This window comes from Pipistrellus kuhlii, unplaced genomic scaffold, assembly GCF_014108245.1.
Source record: "Pipistrellus kuhlii isolate mPipKuh1 unplaced genomic scaffold, mPipKuh1.p scaffold_m20_p_6, whole genome shotgun sequence".
Taxonomy (NCBI): Eukaryota; Metazoa; Chordata; class Mammalia; order Chiroptera; family Vespertilionidae; genus Pipistrellus; species Pipistrellus kuhlii.
Genome location: NW_023425562.1, coordinates 69,125,633 through 69,145,410, shown reverse-complemented (window position 1 = coordinate 69,145,410; position 19,778 = coordinate 69,125,633). Strand labels below are relative to the sequence as shown.

Genomic DNA, 19,778 nt, shown 5'->3' with positions numbered 1-19,778 from the left:
TAGTTCATAGTGAATTTCAACTCAGCCCTGGCCCTGGATAAGTGCCCGTTTTATTTAGTACCTTCTCAGGTCTCTCTCACAGTCCCACCTGTAACTCAGTCATTTACCTAGAAATTAGCTGTTGACACAGAGAAGTTCAAAGTATCAATGCAGGGACATCCATGTTTAAGTGTCCAGTGATGCTTCCTGTATGTGAAAGTCAGGGATCACAGGATCCTGGTGATAAGAGACCAAGGAAGACTTCCAAGATGAGGGGCTGTCTGACCTTCTGTGAGGGGAATAGGGATCACAATGACGGATATCAAATTATATTACAAAGTCATTATAATCAAAACAGCCTCATATTGGCACAAGAACAGACACGGATCAATGGAACAGATCAGAGACCCTAGAAATTTACCACCATTACGGTCAATTATTTGACAAAAGAGGCAAGAACATACAATGGAGTAAAGACAGTCTAATCTCTTCAACAAATGGTGTTGGGAAAGCTGGACAGACACAGGCAAAAAGATGAGATTAGACCACCAATTACACCATACACAAGAATAAACTCAAAATGGATAAAAGATTTAAATGTAGCCGAAAAACCGGTTTGGCTCAATGGATCTAGTGTCGGCCTGTGGACTGAAAGGTCCCGGGTTCGATTCCGGTCAAAGGGCATGCACCTTGGTTGCGGGCACATCCCCAGTAGGGGGTTTGCAAGAGGCAGCTGATCAATGATTCTCTCTCATCGATGTTTCTAACTATCCCTCTCTCTTCCTCTCTTAAAAAAAATCAATAAAATATATTTTTTTAAAAAGATTTAAATGTAAGCCATGAAACCATAAATATCCTAGAAGAAAACATAGGCAGTAAAATCTCAGACATCTCACAAAACATTTTACTAATCCATCTCCTAGGGCAAGAGAAATGAAAAAATAAACAAATAGGACTACATCAAAATAAAAAGTTTCTGCACAGCAAAATAAACCACCATCAAAATGAAAAGGGAATCCATTGTATGAGAGAACTTATTTGCCAATGATACATCTGATAAGAGGTTAATCTCCAAAACATATAAAGTACTCATAGAACAAAAGAAAGACAATCTAAGGGCAGAGGACCTGAATAGATACTTCTCCAAAGAGAACATACAAATGGCCAATGGATATATGAAAAAAATGCTCAAAATCACTAATCTTTAGAGCACATGTGTCAAACACAAGGCCCGCGGGCCAAATCCGTCCCGCCAGGCCTTGCAATGTGGCCCGCACCGCACTGTCATCACTGCACTCCGCTGCGTTTCCATCAACAAATGACAGTTTATGACTGTTCAGTAAAACATCGGCCGCGATTTAGGCGGCTTTTAGGATTTTTGCCCCTTCTCTGATTGAGTTCGACACCCCTACTTTAGAGTAATGCAAATTTAAAGCACAATGAGAGATCACCTTACACCTGCCAGAATGGCTATCATCAAACAAGTGCTATTAAAGATGTGGAGAAAAGGGAATACTAGTTCACTGCTGGTGGGAATGCAGATTGGTGCAGCCACTATGGAAAACAGTATGGAGTTTCCTAAAAAAATTAAAAATGGAACTGCCATCTGGTCCAGTGATCCCACTTCTAGGAATATATTCTAACCTCACCCCACCCCCCCACCGCTAAGACACCAATCAGAAAGATTATATGCACCCCTACTTATATATACTTATATGCATAGCCCATGGAGATGGACAATACGGTGGTGAAGACCTGGGAGGGGGGAGGGTAAGGGAGAAAACAGGAGGCATTTGTAATACTGTCAATAAGAATATTAAAAATTTTCAAAAAAAAAAGTAAATATAAAAAGGGTGAAGAGACTGGAATTAAGAGTTTAGTTTACCTTGATGGGAGGTGTGGGTCAGGGAATACAGCTTCTTTCCTGTTTGAGATTTAACCAACTGAGTGACCGACCATGGGTGAGACATTTGACTTCTTTGGGCGCCAGTTTCCCCATTTCTTTTTCTTTCTTTCTTTTTTTTTTTTTTTTAATATATTTTATTGATTTTTTACAGAGAGGAAGGGAGAGAGATAGAGAGCCAGAAATGTCGATGAGAGAGAATCATCGACCAGCCGCCTCCTGCACACCCCACACCGGGGATGTGCCCGCAACCATGTACATGCCCCTGACCGGAATCGAACCTGGGACCTTTCAGTCCGCAGGCAGAGGCTCTATCCACTGACCCAAACCAGTCTTGGCTAGTTTCCCCATTTCTTTTTTCTTTTTTTCCTTTTTTTTATATATATATTTTTATTGATTTTATACAGAGAGGAAGGGAGAGAGATAGAGAGTTAGAAACATCCATGAGAGCGAGTCATCGATCAGCTGCCTCCTGCACACCCCCTACTGGGGATATGCCCGTAACCAAGGTACATGTCCTTGACTGGAATCGAACCCGGGACCCTTCAGTCCCCAAGCCGACGCTCTATCCATTGAGCCAAACCGGTCCCGGCTAGTTTCCCCATTTCTAATGTCAGCTTGATCTAATCACTTTTAAGGTCCTATCTAAGAATGTAAGTATAGTAGGTGGTTCCTGACCTTTGACCAAATACACTCATCCACTGAAAAAGCCCTGCCCGTTTTCCAAGCAGCCTCAACATAATTGAACATCAGGGGGCGCCCTAAACACAGCGATTCATTCCTTTCCCTAGGCCCTTCTGACAAATCAGGTGCAGCATGGGAGCAAGGCCAGCTTCTCAAATGTCAGGATTCAGACCTAGCTGGTTTGGCTCAGTGGATAGAGTGTTGGCCTACAGACTAGAGGGTCCTGGGTTTGATTCCAGTCAAGGGCACATGCTTGGGCTGCACGCTCGATCCCCAGTAGGGGGTATGCAGGAGGCAGCTCATCAATTATTCTCATCATTGATGTTTCTATATCTCCATCTCCCTTCCTCTCTGAAATTAATAAAAACATAGTTAAAAATAAAAGTCAGGGTTCAATTATCCAGAGGCCTGTCTTCCTAAACAATTTGGGTAGCCAAGGCCTCAGAAAAATCCAATTAAGCTGTCCAAGTTGGAATGCCACTCACCAACTGGCTGACTTGGGGAAATATTTTTAATCTACCTTCAATGAGTCATGTAAGGATTTAATGGGTCCATATATTTACGCCATTAGAACAGTGGCCTAACATATAATAATTGCTCAATAAATATCACCATATTCATCAACATGATTATTATTATAGTTTTCAGTTGGTCAAGTTCCTGATTTCTTTTCATCCTGACTTAGTTCCTTTCAATCGTAGTTTTACAAAACTGAATACATTTTCTTAGCAAAAAAAAAAAAAAAAAAAAAAAAAAGATAAAATATTGAGCAAATACTATTTGCCTAGCACTGTTCTAGGCATTGAGGATTTGGCAATAAACAAGGCAGAGTGTCTACTTTCTCAGGGGCTTATGATTTCCAGAAATGGGAGGGGGGTTGTCAGGCAATAAATACATTAAAAAGTAAATAAACAGCCCTGACCAGTTTGACTCAGTGGATAGAGCGTTGGCCTTCGGACTGAAGGGTCCCTGGTTAGATTCCAGTCAAGGGCATGTATCTTGGTTGTGGGCACATCCCCATTAGGGGGTGTGCAGGAGGCAGCTGATTGATGTTTCTCTCTCATCGATGTTTCTAGCTCTCTATCCCTCTCTCTTCCTCTCTGTAAAAATCAATAAAATATACTTTTAAAAAAAGTAAATAAACAAGTGAAGATATAATAGATGTAAGTTGCATATCTTTCTTTGGAATTAATTTTAACATCATATATAATAAAGAGCTAATATGCTAGTTAGACCAGAAGGCTAATGACCAGTGTTCGGGGCCATGGGGCCAAGAGGCAGCCAGGGCCAAAAAGCAGCTGGGCTGCAAGGGCCAAGGCAGCCTGGGCTTGGAGGGCCGAGCCCCTTGCATGAATTCTGTGCATTGGGCCTCTAGTTAAAATATAACATGTGAACCTGGCTGGATGTGGCTCAGTGTTTGGGCATCGACCCAGGAACCAGGAGGTCATCTATTCGATTCCCGGTAGAGGCATATACACAGGTTGCAGGCTCAATCCCAAATATGGGGTGTGCAAGAGGCAGTCAATCGATGGTTCTCTCTCATCATTAAAGTACCTCTCTCTCCCTCTCCCTTCCTCTCTGAGACCAATTTAAAAATACAAACACACACACACACACACACACACACACACACACACACTGAGTGGTCAGAGTATGATCTCTGAATGCATAATAATCTGGCCACTCAGTGTGTATAAATATATTTTAGAGGCCTGGTGCATGAATTCGTGCATGGGTGGAGTCTGACCAGCCTTGCCAGGGGGAGGGGACACAGCAGTTGGCTGGCCTGCCTGATGGTCAAACTCTTGGATAATTTGCATATTAGCCTTTTATTATATAAGATATACACCAAGTGGCCAGATTATTATGCGTTCAGAGATCATAATAATCTGGCCACTCAGTGTGTGTGTGTGTGTGTGTGTGTGTGTGTATCTAGGAAAGTAGTGAGTTTTGGGTACTTAGTTATTTATTATTTTTATTTTTTAATCCTCACTTGAGGATATTTTTCCATTGATTTTTAGAGAGAGTAAAAGAGAGGGAGGAAGACAGAAATAGCGATGTGAGAGAAACACATCAATTGGTTGCCTTCTGCATGAGCCCTAACCAGGGTCTGGGCAGAGGAGGAGCCTATAACTGCAGTAAGTGCCCTTGACTGTAATTGAACCTGGGACCCTTTGGCCCACAGGCTGACGCTCTATCCACTAAGTCAAAACAGCTAGGGCAAAATGTATTTTTTAAAATGAAAAAAAAAATCTCTCTCTCTCTCTCTCTCTCTCTCTCTCTCTCTCTCTCTCTCTCTATATATATATATATATATATATATATATAATGTTTATATATATATATATATAATGTTTTTTTTTGGTGTTCTTGATAATATGTTGCTATAGACTGAATACTTTTGTCCCCCCAAAATTCATATGTTGAAACCTAATCCCCAGAGTTTGGAGATAGGGCTTTGGGAAGTGATTGAGTCATGAGGGCAGAGCCCCCATAAATGGGATTAGTGTGCCCATAAAAAAGATCCAGAGAAGTCCTTTACCGTTTCTACCCTGTGAGAGCACAGTAATGTGGTCAAGTGGGTCTTCACCAGACCCAGAACCTGCCAGCATCTTAATCTTGGTTGGACTTCCCAGCCTCCAGGACTCTGAGAAATAAGTAGTTGTTTAAACCACCCAGTCTAAGTATTTTTGTTACAGCAGCCCAAACGGACTAGGATGGGTCTTCATGTGAGAAAACATCTTCTAATTAAGGAACTGATGCTAGAGTCCTAGAAAAAACCTTAAGATATCTTCTGGTCTCCTCCACTTCCACAAGATGTAAGTAGAAGCTAGAGATCCTACACATTTCCCTTTGGTAAAAGAACATTGCATTTAAGCCTGAGTATATCATACTAAGAGTTTAAGCCTGAGTATATCATAAATTATGTTTGTTCTGACTAAAAACTGGATTCTGGGTAGGTCACTATAGTATAATTCCAGCAACTAGCAAAGGAATGGATTGTGTTTCCTTTCAGTCTTCTAATATTTGGGTGAAATGAATATATACATTATTGTTACTTCTTTTACATTTCTCACCAGCAAACCAACTATCTTCAGCAGGAAAGGAAAGCTTCCACTCGTCCAGACAGCTTCTTTGTGCAAATTAGAAAAATGCTCCTTCCTCAAGGCATTTTACTTCCGTCTTCCTGATAAATTTCCTAATAGATATTCATCTCTACAAGGTTTAATATATGAATTGCACACCCTGCACAGTGATATCAAACAGGTCTCTTGCTAGTTCTAATCAAGTCCTGGAAGAGAGAAGAAGAGCAGAATATTTCATAACTTAATTTTTTTAATGTATTTTTTATTGATTTTACACAGAGAGGAACTGAGAGGGATAGAGAGAGTTAGAAATGTCAATGAGAGAGAAACATCGACCAGCTGCCTCTTGCACATGCCCCACTGGTACATGCCCTTGACCAGAATCGAACCCGGGACCTTTTAATCCTCATGCCGATGCTCCATCCACTGAGCTACACTGGTTTCGGCTCATAATTTTTTTTTTTAATTGCCTTATTTCTACCTTTGCCCCTGGTAACATCTTCTCTCACCTGGAGGCAAACTCAAAATTTCATGCTAGTGATTAGGAGAGAAACCAAGATGGCAGCATAGGTAAAAGCCTAACTGAAGCCTCACACAACAATTTCAAAAAATACAACTAAAATATAAAGTGGACATTATCCAGAACTACAGGGAATTTGACTGACTGGAAATTCTACAACTAGAAGGAAAGAGAAAACCAGAAGGAAAATCAGAAAAGCTGTAAAAGCCTAAGGTACAGAGACACAGTGTGCATGTGGGGAGAGGACCGAGCCAGAGAGGAAGGGCGGCTGAGTGCATGGTTGGCGTTCCCTAGTGGGAAGAAGATAAAAGCTCCGGACTGTGCTGAACCAGTACCTACTGCACTGAACCCCAGTTCTGGGCGAGACCCTGGGGTCCCAGGCTCATACAGAGGGATTCTAGGCTGTATGGTGGAAACTCAGGGGAGTGGAGAAAGGCAGAGCCTTGGAGTCGCGCACATTGCGCACAGAGGAGTGACTGTTGACTGTGCCGCTAGATTGCCCTAGTGGGAAGGAGACAAAAGCTCTGGAATGCACTGAACCCCACTTCCAACTGCACTGAACCCTAGTTCTGGGCTCATTGGAGGAGAGACTAGACTGTCTGGTAGTGGACAAAATTCGAGGGCACCTTTCTCTCAGAGGTGCTTGCAGCAAGTACCAAAGCACTGAGTACCAAAGGACACTGAGGAACACTGAGACTCAGGAACCTCATAGGGCAGGGCTGACAGGAAGCCAAGGCTGTAGGCTCCACCCCAAAACTCCTCTCCATCCAAGCTGAGCACAGAGGCTTTTGTGCATAGACACAGCTGATCCTCACAGCCAATTGGCCTGGAGGTCAATTCCTCCCAGTGATACCAACAACAATTAAGACTTAACTACACACAGTCCACAAAGGGGTGCACCAAGAGTGTCCACCTCAGATAACTGGGAGGCTGACCCACTGAACCATATAGGACACCTTAACACACAAAGCCACCCTACCAACTCAGGAAGCAGCGAAAATGCCGAGACAAGGAAACAGATCACAAACGAAAGAAATGGAGGACAAAAAGCAACTGGATATAGAGTTCAAAATCATGCTTATAAAGTTTTTAAAGAATTTCCTAGAAATGGCCGATAAAATAAATGAGACCTATGAGGATATGAAAAGGGATCAACTAGAAATAAAGAATACATTGTCTGAAATTAAAAAAAAATATTATACAGAGTCTTAAAAACAGAATGGAAGGTCACAAGAATCAAGTCAAAGATTTGGAAAACAAAGAGCCAGAGGACACTCCTCCGCAGAAGCAAGAAGACAAGAGAATCCAGAAAATGAAGATAATGTAAGAAACCTCTGGGACAACTTCAAATAAACCAACATCAGAATTAAGGGGGTCCCAGAAGAAGAGAGAGAGCAAGAACCCGAAAACATACTGAAAGAAATAGTGACAGAAAAGTTCCCCCACTTGGAGAAAGAAATAGACTTACAAGTCCAGGAAGCACACAGAACCCCAAACAAAAGGAACCCAAAGAGGACCACACCAACACACATCATAATTAAAATTCCAAGGGCAAAAGACAAAGAGAATATTAAAAGCAGCAAGAGCAAAGCAGGTAGTTACCTATAAAGGAGCACCCATATGACTGTCAGCTGATTTCTCAATAGAAACCATGCAGGCCAGACGGGAATGGCAAGAAATATTCAAGGTGATGAATAGCAAGAACCTACAGCCAAAAATACTCTACCCAGCAAAGCTATCACTGAGAATCGAAGGCCAGATAAAGAGCTTCACAAATAAAGAAAAAGCTAAAGGAGTTCATCACCGCCAAACCAGAATTATATGAATTGCTGAAGGGGCTTATTTAGGAAGAGGAAGAAAATAAAGATAAAAATTATGAACAACAAATATGTAACTATCAACAAGTGAATCTAAAAACCAAGGGAATTAAAAAACCTGATGAACAATATTAACTGTTGAATATAATAGAATCAGAGGTATGGAAGGGAAGTGGACTGAGGATTCTCAGGGAAAAGAGGAGTGGGAGGTGCAGGAAGAGAATGAACATAAACTGTGCACCTATGGATGAGGACAATAGGGGGTGGGGAAAGGGCAGAGGGTGGGGTGGGAACCTGATGGAGGGGGGAAAAATGAGGAACATTTGTAATAATATGAACAATAAAGATTTATTTTAAAAAAATTCATGCCATGATTAGAAAGTCTTTACCATATCCTAGCAATTAAGTACATTTTTGGGAGAAAGCAGTTAGCTAATATTTAGATGACTACAACAAACAACAAGCAAATAAATTTGTATACACACACACCTTCAAAAACCAAACCGACCAAAAACACAGAAAACATCCCAATTCTGGCTGGCATTGGGCCATCTTTTTCAGCTACCAGATTAGCTTTCACGCTTTTATCACCTCTGCTGAATGAGTATTGTTCTGTCATTTTGGAATTACAATGGCTCTGCAATCTCTGGAACCAAAACCAGACTCTGTTTGAATATGTGGGAGAATGTAAGATCTGTCCCATATCAGTTTCTGGAACTCCAGACCTCATCGCCAATGGCAGGTGGATGGCTTTGCTTGACCATCAAGTATCTCAAGTTCAGCAAGTCTGAAATTTTACCCCATTCTTTTCCTTCTTAATCTTTTTTTCTCCTGAGTCCCTTGATATCCATAGATTTCATTACTCTTCCTCTTAGTTTCACAAATGATTAATCACCTTTTTTAGAGTCTTTCACAACATATCCCTTTCCCTTCACCCCAATATCAAGTCATTTATCAGGCACCCATTGTCTGCTTTAATTCTCCCCCCCCCTCTTTTTTTTTTATTAAGGTATTATATGTGTACATATCTTACTAATTCCCTGCCCCCACTCTCATACATGCCCTCCCTCCCCAGAGTGTCTGCTCTAATTCTTAGACCTGTCAGCTCCCCTGTGTTCCACTGCCTCCGAGTTGGAAGTAGCTTTGGTTCCTTATCCTTTCTCCCTGGAGTAAGGCAAGAGTTTCTCAGCCAGTGTTCTGGCTTTCGGAAGGCTGCTCACCTTTCACTTTTCTGTGCTCCTGTTATCGAACAGAGATCTGACCACTCACCTGAACTGCTGGTAAACCTCCAGCAGTTCCTCACTGCCTTCGGTGTCCTTGTATCTCCCTACATCCTCAGAACTTGATACTCCGAATCCGCAAGACTTGGTTGAAACCTTGAAATGGAAAGATAAGAATGATGAGACAGGCAGGTGACTCCGGGGACTGCTGGGAGACTTTTGATGAGCTTTAGGAATGGAACAGAGGAGTCTGTTGTTGCCCACTGGTTAGTTAGCTAACGAGGAAACTCAGATTATAAAGAAATGTATTTGTATTGATTTCAGAGAGGAAGGAAGAGGGAGAGAAATACAGACATCAATGATGAGAGAGAATCGTTGAGTGGGAGCCTCCTGCATGCCCCCGTGCTGGGGATTGAGCATATAACCCGGGCATTTGCCCTGACCAGGAATTGAACTGTGACCTCCTGGTTCATAGGTCTGTACCCAGCCACTGAACCACACCAGCTAGGCAAAACTCAGATTATTAAAAATCAGAACTTTCACCAGAAAGTTTCCTGTTTTGTACACTTGACATTCTAGAGTTCTGTTAGACCATGACTTTACAAATGAAATAAAAGGATTTGTGCTGTTGATTATAAAGTGATTATCTTTAAAAAAGACCAACACCAGGGGGAAAAAAATCACTGAATTGAAAGTTTAGAATTATGGAATTGATTTATGAGCTCCAACAAGGGGTCAGGTATTAAATTGTTGCTTTTTCTATGTTTCTTCAATTTATTGCTCAAAATTGTTACAAAAGCTAATTCAGTCTTGTTTATATGATATATTTTTAATTTCTTGGAGTTCAAAATTCTACTAAAAATAAAACATGAATGGCTCCTGTTACCTTGCCTGTTTAAATTCGTTGATATCAAATTTGTTTCTGGATTTCATGATTTTTTTAATTCATGTATTCCTTCCCGGCCCCCCCCCCCTTCTGCCTTTTATTTTTATAGTGTAACACTTGGAAGACTCACGTGCTTTTGGCATGTATGTTAGAGATATTCTACAGTTTCCTTTAGTGACGTGTTAGAATCTTTTGTTTCCTTTTTTGGAGAGTGTTTCAAGCACCCAGGCTTGGATATTGCTGTTTTCACATTTGGATGGCAACATGCACACGCATTTTCCCCAGTGTCTCCTGCTCCTCGCAGCTAGTGGCAACAAGCTCTAACAGGTCCAGAATGAAAGTGAAAAATTGCAGCACACAGTTTCCAGTTTCATCTTTATGGCCAGTTTCCCAGGTGATTTTGAGACAGTCCTAAGTGCAAAAGGCATAATGGGATGATAATACCCCACCTATGGATAGGTTTGCCATATAGATAAATGAGATCATGCCTGCAAATGACTATTAGCTCAGCTTCTTGGAAGAAGATGATTATGGAGCCACAATAATTACAGCAGTCGTTGTTTTTAGTGCAATCTGCTCTAGTGTACTTTGTCTCTGCCTGGTTTCATTATAACCAGCAGCTTTCTAAAGGAGATCACAATGGAGGCTTTTATGAAGACATTATATATTATAAAAGCCTAAGTGATCTTCCAACTGTTAGCCCATCCGACCAGGAACTATGACACACACTGACCACCAGGGGGCAGATGCTCAACACAGGAGCTGCTGAGCTGTGGTGATTTGGCAGCAGTGGTTCTTGGGTGACTGGAACCAGAGAGGAAAGATCCCAATTCTGGGGTGCATCACCCGAGAACTGCCCTCTCACAATCTGAGACCCTTTGGGGGATGTCAGGGAACTGGTTTCGGCCCTATCCCTGCAGGCTAGGCTGAGGTTGTTCTTGTTCTTGTTTTAAAGTATAAAACCCTTGAACCCCTGTGCACGAATCCATGCACCAGTTCTCTAGTAGAAGGATAAAAGAATTAAGAATGGCAGTCAATATGTAGGATGGTGTGTCATGATGACACATTTTTCCTTACAACCATCTTTAACCTGGTTCTCTCCAGAGGCACCTGTGTGATCATTTCTGTTTCGAGCAATCTACTTCTGAGGGTCTTCATCATATAGGGTATACCACTGTAATGCGTATTTCCAGTGTCTTGGGAAGTGGAGGACAAGGTAAGAAAATTTGGGCTGAGGAAGCCACATTGTTTGTCCATTTCCATGTGGGAGAATTTGACTTCAACAGTTGAGCAATTCTGAGGCTTCCAGATGGTTAGGTGGGTTTCAGAATTCAATATGTCTGGGTCATTCAAGGGGGGAGGGGTTCAAACAAAAGCTTCTTGCACTTGAGAATGCTTGCTTTTTTAATCATCTCCCGAGGATATATTTTTAAGGAGAGCTTCAGATTCTTTTTTTAATATTTTTATTGATTTTGTACAGAGAGGAAGGGAGAGAGATAGAAAGTTAGAAACATCGATGAGAGAGAGTCATCGATCAGCTGCCTCTTGCACACCTCCTACTGGGGATATGCCCGCAACCAAGGTTCATGCCCTTGATCAGAATTGAACCCAGGACCTTTTAGTCCCCAAGCCGACGCTCTATCCATTGAACCAAACTGGTTTTGGCTGTTTTTATTGTTTTTAGAGAGAGAGGAAAGAGGGAGAGAGAAAAAGAGAGGGAGAGAAACATCTATCGGTTGCCTTCTGCACACACACACACACACACACACACACCCCCCCCACACATCCTGACTGAGGATTGAATTTGCAACCTAGATATGTGAACTGACCAGGAACCGAACCCACAGCCCTTTGGTGCACGGGATGATACTCCAAGCAATTTAGTCACTTGGCCTGCTTTATGTGAGTTGGTCGATTGCTATTCTCTGGAAGGCCACAGAATCTTATAGCTGCTCACCGAGTCTGTGCAGGTAGTCAAAGCCAACATCATGGAGGACAATTTGTTAAATCTTTTTCTTTTTAAAAATTTTTAAAAATATATTTTTATTGATTTTAGAGAGGAAAAGAGAGGGAGATAGAAATATCAATGAGCGGGAATCATCGATCGGCTGCCTCCTGCAAGCCTCCAACTGGGAATAGAACCCTCAACCTGGGCATGTGCTCTTGATCGGAATCAATCCTGGGACCCTTCAGTTCGCAGGCCAACTCTCTATCCACTGAGCCAAACCAGCCAGGACAAATCTTTTCTTTTTTTAAATATATTTTCATTGGTTTCAAAGAGGAAGGGAGAGGGGGAGAGAAGTAGAAACATAAATGAAGAGAGAGAATCACTGATTGGCTGCCTCCTGCAGTCCCACACTGGGGATCAAGCCCGAAACCTGGCATGTGCTCTTGACCGACTGGAATTGAACCCGGGACTCTTCAGTCGGAAGGCTGACGCTCTATTCACTGGGCCAAACCAGACAAGGCAAATTTAGTGATTTTGAAAGTCCTTCAATGTAAAATATCCCCTGCTGGTTTCACAATATGCTTTTCTCTTCCATCAGTGCCTGAGCTAACGACCTTGCAGGCACATCCTCTGCAGCTCTTCTGAAGAAGATAACATAAATGCAGCTGCTGGGGCCTTGCTCCTTTAACCGTATCCCAACCTCTGGGCATGGAGTTGGGTTCAAGAATTTTTAAAAGCTCCCCAGATGTTTATAATGGCAAGGCTGAGAATCAATGACACAAGAGTTTTTTAGTGTTTCATTCATTGAGTTTCTCATCATTCTAAATTTTCTCTTGAAATCACAGTCCAGAGGGACCTGTTAACACTCGCTAGCCTTGCTAAAAGAAAATCCTAAATTTGAACCGGGTGGTTGATTGATTCACACTTTAGTCAACATGTTTGAAGGTTAATCTTGCCCAAAGGGAAGAAATGAAAGTTGTTGGGTGTTAGTTTTTTTGTTCAAAAAAAGGCCAACTCTTATCTCATGTGAGAAAACTGAGAGATGGCGTTTTGCCTTTTCAATACTCTGCATGCCCAGCCTGAATCAGCAGTTTGCATGTGATCACAGTCATCTTTCAGGTTTACAAATAGAAGTGGTAAACTGCCTAGGGTGGGGAGGGGGCATATCTTTGCCTTGGATCTCCTTGGAGTGCTAGGTGGGCCCACAGCCTTCACTCATCATCAGGCGGGCTGCCCTTGGGGAGTATCACCCTGCACAACCTCACCCTGCAGTGCTGCCAGGACCCATCAGGGAACTGATTAATATTCCTCATTCATGAATGGGTTTTGTACATATTTGCTGCCTTTTGATTACATGGGGCCAAATGTACTGCATTTCTGTCATAAACACTTTCTGAGGAGCTCTTCCTCTCCATCCCACATGCCTGGTCCTAATTGAGATGCTCATCGGCTCTTACCTGGATGTCTGCAGTAGCTCTCTAAATCAGACTTGCTGCCTCTAATCTCATCCCCTTCAAACCGAGCCCACACATTGGCCAGAGTCAATTAAAATTCAGCCGGGCCCGAATGGCTTCAGTTATTGTGTAGACCTATGAACTTCAAGGAGGTCAATTCGATTCCCAGTCAGAGCACATGCCCAGGTTGCAGGATGCAGCGAATCAATGATTCTCTCTCATCACTGATGTTTCTCCTCTCTCTCTCTCTTCCTCTCTCTCTCTCTCTCTCTCTCTCTCTCTCTCTCTCTCTCCTCTTTCTCTCTGATCAACAAAAATATTTTAAAAGAAAACAACAACAAACACTCAGATGTGGCCAGTTCTCATCCTTGTCCAACACCCTCCAGAGGCTCCTGAAGACATGAGGACTTTCCTGAGCTTCTCTTAGACCGTTTCCTTAGCAGCCACCCCATTGCTCTGGCCCCACCAGATCCTCTAGCAATGCTGATTTGTGACTCTCCGTGCACATCCCCGCGGTCATTGTTTCCATCACTTCCTGTCATCCCGATGCTGGTGGAGGGATTCTGCCGGCTGGTTCTGTCAGGCAGGATAGGTAGCTGCTAGGGCAGGAGGAAGGGAAGCAGGGTGGAGAGGGCAGCTTATCTCACTCCTGAACAAGAAGGTCATTGGTCAATAAAAATCACCAGATAGTGTCATAAATTCTGGGAAAAACTACAACAGTGTAAAAGGGGGACTTTGAAATCTAATCTGTTGCTCAAGATATCCAGTGGGGGAAAGTATAAAACCCTTGAACCCCCACCGACTAGCTGAGTCGTCTGCTTGTGCCTTATGCCAACTGTATTCTTACTAAATTCAGTTGCTTTGCCTCCTTAATAGATTCAGTTGCTTTGCTTCAACACTGCTTTCTGCCACTCGTCTGAATTCTTTCTCGTGAATGTGACAAGAGCCGAGGGGGGGAGAGATCCCCTCTGATTTGAGCAGCTCTCCAGTAACAGTGGTGGGCGTGGCCAAGTACACACACGGCACTGGACAGGTGAGATGGATAACAGTTTATTGGTCACATATGTACACTCACAGGCCAGCGAGGAGGACACCAACGCTATGCAGGGCCACACAGGGCTGCACTGGGAAACAGTGAACCACCTATTTCCTCAGGAGGTTGACTTTGCAGTATCAAAAAGTTGGGGTGCCCTCTGGCTCAGGCTTTTTTGAACAATTGGTTGTTCTTGTTTGAACAATTCCAGGGGCTGACAGGAAGCAGAAACCCGTGGCTCAGAGATTAAGTAGGAACTGTGACTGGTCCCTTTGACAAGGAGGGTGGTTTTGCAAGGGAACAGTGATGTTTTTTCTGGGAGCAGCGTGGAGGGGAACGTGTGGTTAGGGCATCTGAGGCTTTCCCAGTTTTCACCAGATGTCAAAGCAGCACCTAATATTGGGCTCTGACTTGGGGCCTTACACTGCAGGCAGGAGTGTCTTCCCTGTGCACTTCTCCATCTCCCCTCTGCCATTGACTCTCCGGACTAACTCCTGGTTAGCTCCGGCACCCTCTCCAACAGACACTTGCCCTGACCTCTCTCCTCCAGATAGGTAACTTACCCATCCTAAGAAGCTCTCATCACATCCTCTGGCTAAAACAATTACATCTCATTTTTCGTCTTCCCTCTAGACTAGGGGTGTTGAACTCAATTAGAGAAGGGGCCAAAATCTAAAATCCAGCCTAAATCGCGGGCCGAATGGTTTACTGAACAGTCATAAACTGTCATTGTGATGGAAACGCAGCAGAGTGCAGTGATGACAGTGCGGTGCGGGCCACATTGCAAGGCCTGGCGGGACGGATTTGGCCCGCGGGCCTTGTGTTTGACACATGTGCTCTAGACTGTAATCTTTTGAGGAGCAGGACCCTGCACAACCGATTTGTTTCAAATCTCCAGTGCCTGTTCAAGAAGAGATGGGCATTTTAAGAATATAACGCAAAGCTTTACTTTTACCTAAAAAGTTCTAATTTGCTTTTACTACATTTTACATGGTCAGAAAAAGGAAGTCAGTTGGAAACAGTCAGGAAACGAGGAAAATTTTAAACTCTATTAAAAAAAAACACCTGCCTGGCAGGTGTGGTTTAGTGGATTGAACACTGTCCCCTGGACCAAGTGTGCCGTGCCAGCACAGCCAAGGGTTCGGCGAGCCTGAGGGAGGGCCGGCAAAGGATGAAGCAAAGACAGGCAAGGAGAATAAGCTGGGTCTAGGTGGATCTTCTGTGTGTGACTGAGACCACAGAACAGATCCAGACTGCAAGCTGATGCTTTATTTTATAGTCAGATGTAAACAAGGTAATTTACAATGTTCTTGTAAGTTTACTTGTTTTTGCAGCACTTGCTGCACCTCCCACAGCCCCTTAGCTACCCAGGAAAGATCTAGGGAGCAGTCACAAGATCCAGCTTAATTATGCTTAGAGGACTGTGCCGTCTAACCTGGGACTTGTTTGCAGCTTTGACAGCATGTCAGTCTGAGGCTTAACCCTACAACCAAGAGATCCTGGGTTCGATTCCCAGTCAGGTCATAAGCCTGGATTTCGTCCTTGATCCTTAGTAGGGGGTTTGCAGGAGTCAGCCAATTGATCTCTCTCTCATCAATGTTTCTGTCTCTTTATTCCTTTCCCTTCCTCACTCCCTAAAATTGAAAAATAAAATTAAATTAAATAAAACTGTGAGGGGAAATTAATTAAAAATAGTTTTGCTAATGTATTCTCTTCCTCCTCTATTTTTCACAATGCTGCGTTTGGCCCCATTGAACATCTGCCTTCAGTCTGCCTTGGAGATTTTGCTGCTCTCCTTTTCTTAAGCACAGCCCTGACCGTTTGGCTCAGTGGATAGAGCATTAGCCTGCAGACTGAAGGGTCCCAGGTTCGATTCCAGTCAAGGGCATGTACCTTGGTTGAGGGCACATCCCTAGTGGGGAGTGGTGCAGGAAGCAGCTGATCGATGTTCCTCTATCCCTCTCCCTTTCTCTCTGTAAAGAAATCAATAAAAATATTTTTAAAAATTGTTAAGCACAGGCTCAAAGATAGTCTGTAATTCTTAAGAACCGTTTCAAATCAGTGTGTTGGTAACCAGTTCCTGTGATGAGGACCTGAGCTAATGTTAGTTTCCTTCAGGGCATATTCCGATCAGCAACAAATGTCACACCTGGACCAGTGAATCCAGGGCATCTGGGCTGAGGCATTTGGAGATCACTGCCTCCAGGAACCTTCAGGAAGAAGCAAACATGAACACACAAAGCTTTTATAACCCCAACCTGCCCATAGAAGTATCCGACATCTCATGACTGGCAAGAAACAGCCAGATTCACACCCAGGTGTGCCAGCCCCTGAGGCTGGGGAGCTGGCTGGGAAGGGAAGTGGGTCCAGTGAGCGGGCTGCTGTGGAGGATCACGCACAGCAGAGGGGACACGCTAGCAGCCTACGGCTTGGCTGAGCCCAAAGACAAGTTTTGTTCGGCCTGCACTAGACTTAATTTTCCCCCCAATTTTTAAAATGTTGTATAATACACATGAAATTTCCTTCTTAACCATATTAAGTATATAGTTCGATGGTATTAAGCACACTAAATGATGTTGTGCAACCATCGTGACCAGCCATCTCCAGAGCTCCTCATCTTATTAAACTGAAACTCTTTCCCCATTAAACACGAACTCCCCCAATGCCTGGCAACCACTATACTTTCTGTAGAATTTCTAAGAATTAGACAAATCTAACTACAGTACCTCATATAAGTAAAATCATATAGAGTTTGTCTTTCTGTAACTGGGTTATTCCTCATAGCATAATGTCCTCAAGTTTGTCCATGTTGTAACATGTGCTAGAACACCCTTCCTTTAAAAAAAAAATTAAATTGATTTCAGAGAGAAGTGAGAGGGAGAGAGAAAGGGAGAATCATTGATTAAGCTGCCTCCTGCATGCCCCTTACTGGGGATCGAGCCTTCAACCCAGGCATTTGCCCTGATCAGGAATTGAATTTTGACCTGCTGGTTCATAGGTTGTCACTCAACCACTGGGCCGTACTGTCTGGGCATGACAAATCAAAAGATCTGCCAGAGCTGGGCACGTATTCACACAAGTCAGCGTTAGCTGGAGGGGCCTGGGCTGCTCTCGAAGGGGCAAGCATTTTCCAGCTCTCCACAGTCCCTAACACTCCCTGATGCCTGATCTCTGGGAATGTTCATCATTGCCCTCAACTTGCCTATGTGTCCAAACCTTTAGGTAAATGGTTCAGCCCCGCCCGGCTCCTCAGGCTTCGTGAAACTGCTGAAGCAGCTCTGGGGCCACATGTGACTGGAGCCTCCACATCTTCACATGCTTCTTGTAACAGGAGCCACGCAAATGATAAAGAACCTTTCCCCATAGAACGTAATAAATCAGTCAAGAATCTAGGTGTGACCAGGGAGTAACATCCTGAGCCCAATAACTTCGGGAGGGCATTTGAAACAAAGAGTACCTTTTCCTGGGCTTGTCCAAAGCAGCAGAGCCAGGCAAGCCGCCCACATTCCGGCATTATGCTTTTAGGGCCACTGTCCCTTTGAGTAAACGGCAATGGCTCCATGGGGCTTTCTGGAAGAGACAGTTTGAAATGCCAAAGTTGCCAGCATGGAACATTTCTTGTTGCTACATTACCTAAACAAATGCTCGAGGGCTCTAAGGTGACTAATGCCCTAACAATGCCCCACAGAAAGGAGCCTGTGGGTGCTCCACGCTCCCACGGTTTGCAGCCAGAGCACAGGCACTTTGGCTGAAGAATGGTACCTGGGATCCTGTGTGTCTGGGAAGATGGGAGGGACCCTCAGTGCTGCTCCCAGATTAACCTGGTGAATCACTCAGTCCCTCACAGTGAGCAAGGCAGGAGCAGAAGTTTCTGGGGCACACCCAAAAAGGAGAGTTACCCAGGCCCAGATTCCTAGGCCCTCTTCTCAAGGACCTCTCCTTATTAACAACAGAGTGGCACCTTCTCCCGACCACCTGGAGGATGTGTACCCATTTCACAGCGGAGGGAATGGAGATTTGCGTCACAATGGCCCATCACCGTGGATGGGAACTATAGAAGCGCTAATAAAGATCTATTTGACCATTTTGGAATTCAAGTTCTTAGCTACGTTGATTAGGTGCAGCCTGAATCAATTAGCAAAAAGGTGCTCAAGCTATCCATGGCAGAGTCCTGCCATTTTGCAAATGTAGGCCTGGTCTCAGAAATACTTAAAGGGTCCATGCACATAGTACATATAAGGTTTAATTTCAGGCATTCACTGGGGGTCTTGGGACATATATACCCTGCAGATAAGGGGACACAATTGTACTATAATATTAGGGTTCTGTGTGCTTCTCTAAAAGGACTGCCAGAGGGAAGGGGGTTGGAGGGTCTGGGTGATAAAAATAAAAGGAGTAAGAATTACAAATTGGTCTCACAAAATAGTTCCGGGGATGTAAAATACAGCATAGGGAATGTAGTCAATAATATTGCAATAACTACGTATGATGCCAGGTGGACCACTTTATAAAGCATATGATTGTCTAACCATTATGCTTTGAAACTAATACAAAGTAATATCAAATTTAAACTATGACTGAAAAAATTAAGTAAATAAACAAATGAAATTGCCATGTGCTTGCCCTGCCCGCCCAGAGCATCATTCCACAAGCAAATCCGTCTCCTTGCCCCTTTTAGTTTCTACATGAAGCAAGAGCACCTTCATCCATTATGCTTTTTATTCTTCATAATACAGTGAAGTGGGTGCTGATCTGGTACCTGGAGGTCAGCAGCATGGCCTCAGATGTGTGGCACAGGCAGGGCAATCCTCAGTGACTGTGCTTGGGTCCCTGACGATCCACCACTTGTTTACCCACAAATCTCAGCAATAAACTCATCAAAGATTCGAGGTTGCTGACAAACTCAACCCCTGTTTTTCCATATGGCAAAAACTTCCTAAATAATATATATATACTTTTAAAATGTATTTTATTGATTTTTTACAGAAAGGAAGGGAGAGAGATAGTCAGAAACACCGATGAGAGAGAGTCATCGATCAGCTGCCTCTTCCACGTCCCCTACTGGGGATGTGCCCGCAATCAAGGTACATGTCCTTAACCAGAACCGAACCCAGGACCCTTCAGTCCACAGGCTGATGCTCTATCTACTGAGCCAAACTGGTTTCGGCCTAAATAATATTTTTAAAAATATATTTTTATTGATATATATATTTTTTTTTATGGAGAGGAAGGGAGAGGGATAGAGAAC

The 19,778-nt window shown here is 43.4% G+C and overlaps 1 long non-coding RNA gene across 1 annotated transcript; it reads left to right on the top strand.

The window, feature by feature from the left end:
* The first annotated feature begins 11,092 nt into the window (after positions 1–11,092).
* Positions 11,093–14,370, top strand: LOC118707988. Its single transcript, XR_004984431.2, has 2 exons — positions 11,093–11,311; positions 13,826–14,370. It is a non-coding gene; the product is annotated as an uncharacterized LOC118707988 (long non-coding RNA).
* Positions 14,371–19,778: the final 5,408 nt, after the last annotated feature.